This window comes from Dreissena polymorpha, chromosome 7 (genome assembly GCF_020536995.1).
Source record: "Dreissena polymorpha isolate Duluth1 chromosome 7, UMN_Dpol_1.0, whole genome shotgun sequence".
In the NCBI taxonomy this organism is placed as follows: Eukaryota; Metazoa; Mollusca; class Bivalvia; order Myida; family Dreissenidae; genus Dreissena; species Dreissena polymorpha.
Genome location: NC_068361.1, coordinates 47763886 through 47776081, shown reverse-complemented (window position 1 = coordinate 47776081; position 12196 = coordinate 47763886).

Genomic DNA, 12196 nt, shown 5'->3' with positions numbered 1-12196 from the left:
GCGATGAATATGCGACTTACAAGTGAAGAAAACACGTTAGATAAACTTTTGTTTTCAATTTAATTATTTAGAAACGTAAATTGCAAACTTTATTTCAAAAACAGCATTTACGCCGACTAACTTTTTAAAATATATTTCTTGTTATATTTAGTTGTCTTTTATATTTCGGTTTAAGCGATTATACAGCATTTTTGTGGTTGTCTATGGTATACCTGTAGAAATTGGTGAACTCATGTTCAACGTTTTATAAATTGAGAACTGTGCAAGCTAAACCTTCTACTATTTAGTTGTTAGCACCCGTAAATACAAAAGATCGCCGTTGAAAACAAAAGAGCGAACAACTAAAAACGGAGTGATCTCGACTTGCTTCAGACATGTACAAAACGCAAGCCATTGGGTGTTGGGACACACCACTGACAGAATATAATCACGTAATGCACATTGTTTTTCACATAGGTTTATACCGGTGGCATAACGGGGACATAAGAAATATTTTATTTAGCGATCTCTATTACGTGCGCACGCGATAGATGACCAATAAGAATACGTATCAGGTCAATAGATGACCAATAAGAATACGTATCCGGTCAGATATTGATGATTATCAAACTTCTTCCGTGCACTAGAAAAACAAATAACATGGTTGACATTTCGTAGGGTGTCATTCTCCAATAACTGCGTTCGCATGAGATAACTATATATCCCTCTCTATAATCAAAGTACTTACAGTACTGGTGTGACGATGCTTTTGAGAGGATGGATATAAAAGCATCAAGTTGAGTTTATCTACATCACCACAATCACCACAATTGTGTATGTTGGTACGAAAAAAAATTTTGGTACACAAATTTTGCGAAAAAAAATTGGGTATGAAAACAAATTTGGGTACAAACAAATATTTGGGAACAAAAAAATTGGGACCGAAAAAAATTTGGGTACGAACAAAAAATTGGGGATGAAAAAAAATTGGGTACGAAATACAAATTGGGTAGGAAAAAAAATTGGGTACGAAAAATGTTAGGTACGGAAATTTTTTGGGGGGAACGGGAAAGTAGTACCTGTGGTGAACTTGACCCACACTCGACATTTTCGGCCCTTTCCGTCAAACATCAGATATGTTCCTCGAAGGCAATAGTATGAATACACATTTCGGAAGCGGTAATGCGGTCCTACCTACGCGCGTCAAAATGTAAGCGAAATATGTACACAAGTCTGTCAGGAATGATTGAATTAACGAAGAAAATCGTGTATTGATGTAAGTTTTTTGAAGAAATGTGCAGAAAATATATTAAACAAGAGCTGTGTTTGTGAAACACAATGCCCCCTGCTGCGCAGCTTTGAAGCCATATATTTTACCTTTGACCTTGAAGGATGACCTTGACCTTTTACCACTCAAAATGTGCAGTTCCATGACATACACATACATGCCGAATATGGAGTTGCTATCTTCAATATTGCAAAATTTGACCTTTGACCTTGACCTTGAAGGATGACCTTGACCTTTCACCAATCAATATGTGCAGCTCTATGAGATACACATGCATGCCAATATTGAAAAAGTTATGGCCAATTTTAAAGTTTTCGGACAGACAGACAGACAGACGCTTTATATTTGACATTTGACCTTGAAGGATGACCTTTACCTTCACCTTTCACAACTGAAAATGTGCAGCTCCATGAGATGCACATGTATGCCAAATATCAAGTTGCTATGTTCAATATTAAAAATGTTATGGCCATTAAAGTTTTTGTCGGACGGACGGACGGACAGACTGACACACTGACTGACTGACTGACTGTTCAACTGATATAGGCCACCCTACCGGGGCATAAAAAGAAATGGCGATATTTTTCTTAGCCACATAATTGTTAATAGTTTGATATCACAAAATGAAAGTGAAAGTAGAACTGTCAAAAATGACAACCTGTCAACGTGTTGTTTTTGCCAATGTGTCACACCGGTCTTACTGACCTGTGTGAATGCGCGCTAAGTATTGTGGGAAACGGACTTTTTTCCATCATGGCGTTGGTGACAATAACGTAGTGACGTCACCATCTATGTATAGAATGTGTTTTTGCTGGCACGAGAGGGCGATTACACTCAATGTGTTCACATTTTGACCATAGGCTTTGTCAATGACCTTTATAGTATGGGTAGCTTTGATATTATTTATTGCTATCATGTAACTGCATGATTGGGTATATGTTTACAATACACAAAGCATAAATAATGATATAAATATACTGATTGAGCTTATAATAATCTGAGAACTATAGCCAGGTCAACTAAGGACTTAAAATACAATTTTGTGTCCTGATTTCATGAAGAAATGACCATGCATGTCCTAGATTTCAAATTCAAGGCCCTGGTGTGACACATTGGTAGCATTACCGTTAAACTGTTACCAGGCTTATGAAATTAGTTTTTATTGAACTATCTAAGGAAATCTAAATCAGGCACTGATTTTTCTTGTTTTAATACAGTCATAGATCAGTTGTGGCCTCTGGGTAATGACCAATTTTTGCTTACTTGTCACACCCTTAAAACTTTCCACACGTTTATAATAGCAAATCTGGATTTAGGTGATCTTCAATGGTACATTTAAACTTTAGCTCTGTTACAAGAGTGCTGGTAAAGTCCAGTCACATATTTAAATCTAGGCCATGTCAAAATCAAAGTGTCAACGACAAATGAAAGATGCGTTCATTAATTATTGTCCAGTTGTTTACTACTGCTGTAAGTTTTTATATAATATGACTGATGAACATCATGTGAGAGAAAATTCACATTATCATTGTATATCAGGTTTAGCAGCCTTTTAGATAACAAAGTATGCTAGTTTTCAATGTCGCTTCTGGGGATCAAACCCGTAGGGCTTTTAGGAAGATTCTGAAATTTTCGATCCCTCGAGAGCAACCAAACCAAAAATTAAGTCAATTATTGCCGACTCGGTTTTTTTAGTCGGTTCATGAGGGATAATGGAGCTTGATTGGTCATTGTCGGTTATGGTACTACTTACATGTACCCCGGGTACTCTTAAGTATACTTACATGTACCCTGGGTATTTTAAGTATACTTACATGTACCCAAGGTACGGTAAATAAACGTAATTGTACTCGGTCCATATTAGACTGTACCCGAGTTGTATTCGCGCCCAAAATCCGATGTCGTAAAACGCGCAACCGATTATCTTAAACACACTTCTCTCCAAAAAACACTGCATCAACATGCTTTGTGAGTATGTGTTCCGATAATATAGAGGCCATTCTACAGAAAATTGACATAAATGTGTATATATAATTATTACAAAAAAATAGTCGACAACGACTGATTTAGGGTTGAATTTCCCATACTACATTTTAGTATATTTACCGCACCCGGGATACATGTAAGTATACTAAAGAGTACCCGTGGTACATGCACGTAGTACCCGAGCCGACAATGAACAATCGAGCGATACTGCAAGGTGCAACGTCTCTCACGCCCCCTAGCATCGCCTTTAGCAGTATTCAATTCTCAACAGGAAAGTGCTGGAGTCATTGATCCCGAGGGACAAGAAAAACAATTGATTAATGTTCGAAATAAATAATTTGATTAATGACAATTCTATTATTTGAGCCAGGTCACAGGAAAAGCGCAGTAAAATCAGTATCCAATTAAATTATTTGTTATTGTCAGATAAACGCTTTTAAACAAACAGCTTTCAAGCGACTGCAGGCTGATCTAGATCCAAACTGGCCACAATGGCCTTAATGTCTCTTTTACTGTGACACAGTTCATTTAACTTTAAAATGATAAAAAGTACTAACACTAAGAAAGAGTACAAACCAGTAAAGAGTTTGAAATCAATGTTGAATTTCAGGACAGCTTGGTGATCTGCAAATCCCCGATGAAATGTTGATATCGGGTATCATAGTCATTCAATAAGTCGCAAAATGCTCGAATACAATTTATAAAGCAAAATGTGACTTATATTGATAACTAAAAATACCAGTATGCCAGTTTTGCCGTGTCAAGCTGTTACGATCCAGAAAGTCCTTCATTCACATCGAGTATATATCCTTCGAATTCCAACTATTGTTTTCATAAGCGGAGATTTAGTGAATAAATAATTCATATATCCTAAATGACAGCTTCTGAATAGCGAAACAAGCCAATTTATGCAGTAAGAAAGTTTTGAATCGAGACTCTCATGAGGGCGGCCATTGTTGAATGTTGAAACACGAACGACAACTCTGCTAGGAGAATGTTATCAATGACGAGCAATCTCCTACGCAGTGGCGAATGCAAAAAGGAAGTAACTGAAAAATCGAGTTATCTACATCGGACTGGCTCGGTCTTTTACATAGGTCGCCATTGTGAATTTATTTTTATGGTTATCATACCTTGGACGATGCTATTCCAGCATCGTCAAAAATATGCATTCGAATGCTTTTGTTTTTTGAAAGGTGGATTGCACCAACATAATTATTTGTATTCTATCTATTTTTTATTTATGCATGCCATTATGGTCTCGGAAATGCCAACTAAGTGTAAAGTTTCGTCGTGAGTTTCAGTCAACATTTAAGTAAATGGATGGTGATCACAGTTTCTGTTTAATATATATCATAGACAAGTTAACACTCTATATAATTTATACTAAACTTATTTCTTACAAGACTGTTGTAAGTGTACATATTATTTAATTTACATAAACAACATTATTCTATACTAGATTTTTGTTTTTTGGTGCAAGTAATACGTTTTATTCATAATGGGTTTAAAACACGCATACATGTACACACATATAATGATCTTTTTTAAACTATAAAAACAAGCAAGCTAACAATAATCTGTGAAAATGTTCAGTATAATGACAGTTCTGCAATATGTTTTGGAAATCCAAAACGCAAGCACATTCTTATTTTAAATTTGAAAGTTATGTTTGAAATACATTTGTGATATACAAAGATTGTGTACACATACTTGGTATATATTTGTTCATATTACGAATATTACACCAGTCGATACACCAGTATTCGCGCTTTAAAAATGGGACAACGAGCCATGTTATTCGTGGACGGTTGGCACATGTGCGTATGTCCGGGAAAACGACGACCGCTCGCGCACGGTCCAAACAAATCACGCACAATTGGTCGTCATAGTGATCAAAATCAGTATGGTAAATATCTCCAACAACACTATTACGACCACTTCCATGTCTTCTAGCACCATTATCTATCCTCTCATCATGCCGCCTGTCAGTGTGCAAACGTTTTCGATCAGAAATTCGGTAATAATCGTGCGCGAAAGAAATTTACTGCGTCTTCGTCAATAACACCATTTCCAAAACTTCCATTTCTTGTAGCACCACCATCTATCATAGCATCAGGCGTGTCAGTGTGCATACGGTTTTGAAAGCTATTTTGTAATAATCTTGGTCGAAAAGAATTTAATTCGTCGTTGTCAACAGCTTCATTCCGTAGACTTCTGTTTCTTCTAGCACCACCAGCTTTCCGAGCAACCTTTTACCTATCAGTGTGCAGGCGATTAGGAACAGTATCCTGTATTAATATAGCCCTCATGATAGCCGTTGTGTTGTCTTTAATACGCTCATATTCGAGGTCCCCGACTAGATCGCGTATGTCTGGGTCAAGTCCTTTTCTTAATCTAGCGTGCATGCGCTTACGGCGAGCGTCAGCCGTGTTTTCACGTTGAACGTTGTCGACGTCTTCGTCTTCCGGTTCTTTCTCTGCGCGAGTTTGATTGTTTCCAAGAAGATTAGTCCAAAATGCAAGAAATCCACACGCTGCTATGAAATAACCGCCGTAGTTCGCAACAACTCGCACCGCAAAATGCACGAAATTATGTACCAGCTTGGAGCCCTTTCCCCACACATACAGAGCTGTACGGTGAACGTAAGGGGCCATAACTTTTCCACCTAAAGCTAACCCGTCAATTATCTTTAATATGACACTTCCAACAAAGATAAGCACTTCGCATCCAAAAGAGATCAGGTGTATCGAGAACTTGATGGCATACACTGCACATGTACAGAAATTGTATAGTAATCCAGGATAATAGAAAACTGCAAATACAAGTAATGTCGTACATATTCCCAACAGCAAAAACGAACACACCTCGAACACAAGCATCGTGAAGAGTAACTTATTTCCAACGAAAAAAAAAATGACATTAATCAAATAATATCAGTTCGCCAGTTCCTTCCAATCCATTAGGCTAGCATTACAACACCACTGTCCAGCACTTGTTTCTGCTAGTAAACTCGCAGACAGGGTCAAGCAGATGAAAAAGTCCAACTAACCATGCTCAAAGTCTTAATGAATGCTATTGGTGCTATATTATTTTTTTCCTAAACCATTTATCGTGTTGCATTTTGGGTAGCAGTTCAAGGTAAGTCTATTAATAGCCATGTGTAAACAACGGCATCGCAGAACTATGTTAATATTGAGCTTCATATCAGCCCTAACGATTATGAACATACCGGTAGATCTAGAGTGAAAACAGCTGTATACTAACAACATCCGAGCAAAAATTTGACGGGAACCAGCATAGCTTGATCAAATCCATGCCTTCATAACCAACCACGTGATTATAGCCTAGCCAGGTGGTACAATAATTTTACCGTTGCTATTTTTACTTTTTAGCTCACCTGAGCACAATGTGAAAAACATGGCTGCCAGGCATTTTTCCTTATATGGCTATAGTAAAACCTTGTTAACACTCTAGAGGCCGCATTTATTGTCCGATCTTCATAAAACTTGGTCAGAAGATTTGTCCCAATATTATCTTGGATGAGTTTGAAAATAGTTCCGGTTAGTTGAAAAACATGGCCGCCAGGGGGCGGGGCATTTTTCCTTATATGGCTCTAGTAAAAGCTTGTTAACATAATTGAGGCCACATTTATTGTCTGTTTATCATGAAACTTGAGTCAGTAGATTTGTATAAATGAAATCTCGTATAAGTTCCAAAATGGTTCCGGTTGGTTGAAAAACATGGCCGCCAGAGGTCGGGGCATTTTTCCTTATATGGCTATACTAAAACCTTGTAAACACTCTATAGAGGCCAGATTTATTGTCCAATCATCATGAAACTTGGTAAGAAGATTTGTCCCCATGATATCTTGGACGAGTTTGAAAATGGTTCCAGTTGCCTGTAAAACATGGCCGACAGGGGCTTGGCATTTTTCCTTATATGTTAGTAAAACCTTGTTAACACTCTAGAGGCAACATTTATTGTCCGATCATCATGAAACTTGGTCAAAAGTTTTTTTCCAAATGATATCTTGGACGAGTTCGAAACTGGTTCCGGTTGGTTGAAAAACATGGCTGCCAGGGGGCGGCCGGGGCATGTTTCCTTATATGGCTTTTGAAGAAACTTGTTATCACTGTAGAGGCCACATTTATTGTTCGATTAGTATGACACTTGGTCAGAACATATTTCCGTATGATATCTTGTACAAGTTTGAAATGGTACCAGTTGGTTGAAAAACATGGCCATCAGGGGGCGGGGCATTAATTTTTTCTTATACGGCTATAGTAAAATATTGTTAACACTCTAAAAGTCACTTTTATTGTCCAATCTTCATGAAACTGGGTCAGAAGATTTGCCTAATGATATCTTTAAAAGATATAAAATTAAAGTTTAAATAAAACAGTGTTGCGGTTTTTTCCTTTCTGACGGAGATTATGATGATGATTATGAAGCTTGATTTACAGCAACGAACATGTTTTGTGCTATCTGAATATTCTTTATTAAATATTCTCGAAGTTGAATGTAGTAATACTTATTTCGCAGAAAATTACTTAAGGGAGAAAAAACTGTTCATAGCTTGAATTGTTTGAATTCCAATCATGAATGCACACTTAATTACTCCAACTGACCCTTAAAAGCTGCCTGCAGAGCAATGCAAATGAATACACATCTCTGAGTGAGCATTGTTGTTCTATTTTTAGATCAGCAACTTGACACCTTGTGCTATTTCTTTCATGTATTGCACCACAGATAAGAGAAGATATAATACTTGAGGTACACAGGTTATTGATGAGGTCTGAATTTTTTAGTGTGATTATCAAAGATTTGTGTTTTAAAACGGATTTATTGATTTTTTAATTGGAAATATAATTGCAAGATGAGTCATAATTCATGTTTGTTTAAAAACAATCCTCTCAGGGGGTGGTGGTGGCAGTTTTTAGATCACCTGAGCACAATGTGCTCATGGTGAACTTTTGTGATCGCCTTTTGTCCGTCGTGCGTCGTGTGTTGTGCGGCGTCAACATTTGTCTTGTTAACACTCTAGAAGCCACATTTATTATCCAATCTTCATGAAATTTGGTCAGAAGATTGGTCTCAATGATATCTTGGATGAGTTCGACAATGGTAACGTTTGCTTGAAAAACATGTCTGCCATTTTTCCTAATATGGCTATATATGGCTATAATAAAACTTTGTTAACACAATAGAGGCCACATTTATTGTTCAATCTTCATCAAAGTTGGTAAGATGATTCATCCCAATAATATGTTGGACGAGTTCGAAAATGATGTCAGTTGGTTTAAAAACATGGCCGTCAGGGGGCGGGGCATTTTTCCTTATATGGCTATAGTAAAACCTTGTTAACACTCTAGAGGCCACATTTATTGTCCAATCTTCATGAAATTTGGTCAGAAGATTGGTCTCAATGATATATTGAATGAGTTCGAAAATGGTTGCAATTGCTTAAAAAACATTTTTCTTTATATACATGGCTATATGGCTATAGTTAAACCTTGTTAACACACTTGAGGCCACATTTGTTGTTTGATCTTCATGAAACTTTGTCAGAAGATTTGTCCCAATAATATCTTGCACGAGTTTAAAAATGGTTCCGGTTGGTTGAAAAACATGACCGCCAAGGGGGCGGGGCATTTTCCTAATATAGCTATAGTAATATAAAGAAGTGAAACTCCAGCTGCTGGAGCAGTATTGAATTTTCATTAAAAACAATTAGTTGGTCCTTTATTTAAGGCAAGTGACCGATTGCCAAAACAGTACAAAACAGCACAATACAGCACAATACAAACCAACATAAACACAAAATATGAATAAAGATGGGGTCACCGCCTTGGAACGGTCAATGCAAAGCATTGGGGGTTTAAACCTGGTTATAGAGCGCTCAACCTCACACTTGGCCCAGCAATATTCATAATACAATTAAGTGTAAATAAAATTTAACGTCATAGCATTGTAACTCAAATTAAACAATAATAAAAGGGAATTAAAACGCATTCAATTTAATTACTATTTAATTACTCAATTGCATTGAAGATACAAGAGTAACAGAATTACAACTTTTTGACGAACGATCAAATAAAACTATTACCAATTGTCATCTACATTCCTTCTTTATAGAAAATATTTGAGAATATAGAATCATAGAGTTAATATCTCAGATAATCATCGCGCAAGTACAGAAAGAAGCAGCAATAATGGGTGTAAAAATTCCATATTACATAGCTTGGTTGTTTATGTGACTGCTAAACAAATTGAAAATAATTAAATCAAACAAGAAACGCCTATCAAAGAGAAAATATAAATAAAATGGAACGTTATAAACCCAATGACCTATGCATGTAGATTACAACTGGGAAAGTCGGTCGTATGACGTCACAAAAATCCATAATGACATAATGACGTGAACAAATTCCAAGGGCAGTACTAAATAAAACTATTAATCGGGCTGTGCTACTAATAAAACAAGTTTAGGTGATTTAATATTAAGAAGCAAATGAATAAAAATGGTAATTCCAGTAAAGCAACATTATTGGAATCAAACAGTATATAGGTGTTTTGACAACTGAAGACAGACATGATTTGATGAACGATTTGAGTCCAAATGTAGTTTACGTGCAGATTTGTTCATACGACACAATGACACAATTTTATTCAACAGTGAAAAATGCCTATAATGTAGTATTCATGCAGATTTGTTCATACGACACAATGACACAATTTTATTCAACAGTGAAAAATGCCTATAATATCACTAATGATTCCAAATTTTAAGGGAAGAAAGATATAGTGAATCGAAAACCATCAAACACGTGTTTTTAAGTACATAAGCATCGTATCCATTTGATAAAAACAAGTTAATTAAATTGAAAAGTTTAATATGAACATTTGGTTTAATATATTTAAATTTGCGGACACGCTTCAAAACATCTCCGTAAAATGATGGATGGGAGATTCCATTATTTAAATGCCATTTTAAAGAAACATAATATTTTGAAATTAAATCACCATACTTAGAGTAAAATCTAGCAAATTTATTTCTTAGGTTATGATACAAAAAGCCTTGTTTTAGCAACATTTTAGTTAATATTAGATTACAATCATTAAAATCTTTAATACACGAACATGCTCTGGCATAACGTACCAACTGCGAAATGTAAATACCATAGGAAGGTCCTTTAGGGATGTTGCCATCTAGAAACGGAAAATTCACAATTTCAAAGTTAAAATCGTCCCGTTTGTCGTATAAACTAGTTTTGATCAAATTATTATTAATAGTTAAATGTAAGTCTAAATACGCAGCGTCTGTATTGGATATACACTATCTATTTAAGACTAGTTCTTTTGGGTAGATTTTGTGAATATATTGTTCAAATAATGGATTATCTAAATTAAGTATGTCATCAATGTACCTACTAGTAAGGTTAAAACAATTAATCAAATCTACTTGCTTAGTTTTAGATAATTCTAACATAAATTCGCTTTCATAACAATATAAAAAAAAGGTCAGCTATAAGTGGCGCACAATTAGTACCCATAGGAACGCCAATAATTTGTTTAAATATTTTACCATTAAATTCAACAAACAAGTTATCCAAAAGAAAAGTAAGTGCTTCACAAAAGTCAAGACCAGTCCAAATGATGTAATTATCTAATATCTGATTAGTAAAAAAAGCTGTTTTAGTGTTTAAAGCTAGACACAAACATTTCTCTCTAGCAAAAGTTTTTTCAATCAAAGAAAAGTTTGGATTTTATTAAAGCGTGAGGAAGCGTTGTATATAGTGTCGAAAAATCATAAGTACTTACCTGTGACACCTTATATTTTTTATTTTCAATTTTATCAATAACTTCTAAGGTGTTTTTTATTGACCAAAATAGGTTAATATTACTATTTTCATAAACTTTATTACAAAATTTAGCTATATGATATCTAATAGCACTAAATGCAGATGTAAGATACACTGATAATTGTCGGGTGGTACAAGACACTGAATTAGCGATAAAACGACTTTTATATGGCGTCTTATGTAATTTAGGTATCCGGTAAAGTGATGGCAATTTCTTGTCAGTAATATTGACTATTACATTTAACTTTATGCATTGGGCAATATGGTCGGTAATAATTTCATTAGGTTGCTTATTGTACTCACAATATGATGTAGTTTGTGAAAGTTCTTGTGAAATAGTTTGAACATAAAACACTCGTCATATTATGATAACATTATTAGCAGCCTTATCAGCAGGAACTAAGACGAATTTAGATTTTAAGTCTTCAAGCAATTTACAGAGATTTTGTTTATTAAATTTAGGTGAATGTGGTAGGGCCAAAGGATGTGTATCATAAAAACATATTTTATTCATGGCCATACTAAATATTTTTGTTTTCCAATCATTGAGTGCAGTAATTTCAGCATTTTCCTTCCTGCACCATTTAGTGCAATAATCATGTAAGGATGAAACGATATTCTTAATGCAGTCATCAAAATCAACAGGAATAGGCAGTCTGTACTTAGGGCCTCTGCGTAGCAAATTTCTAAGGTTTTTATTTTGAATGAAATTAAGGTCCCCAGTAATAACATGTCCAACTGGACCATATATATATTTAGAACTAGTACAGTCAAATAATGTAGGACAATTTCTTATTACATTTATATATGTGGAAATAGAATTATAATTAAAAACGATACTTCTTACAGGTTTACTATATTTGTAGCAAATAAGTGGTGATTCAGTATTGCGGAAATAAGGGGGAATCAACCGACGTACATTTTTATCATTGAATATTTTAGGAAGGTCAATTAAATCAAGTAAAACCTTGTTAACACACTAGAGGCCACATTCATTGTCCGATCATAATAAAACTTGGTCAGAAGATTTGTCCCAATGATATCTTGGACATGTTTGAAAATGGTTCTGGTTGTTTGA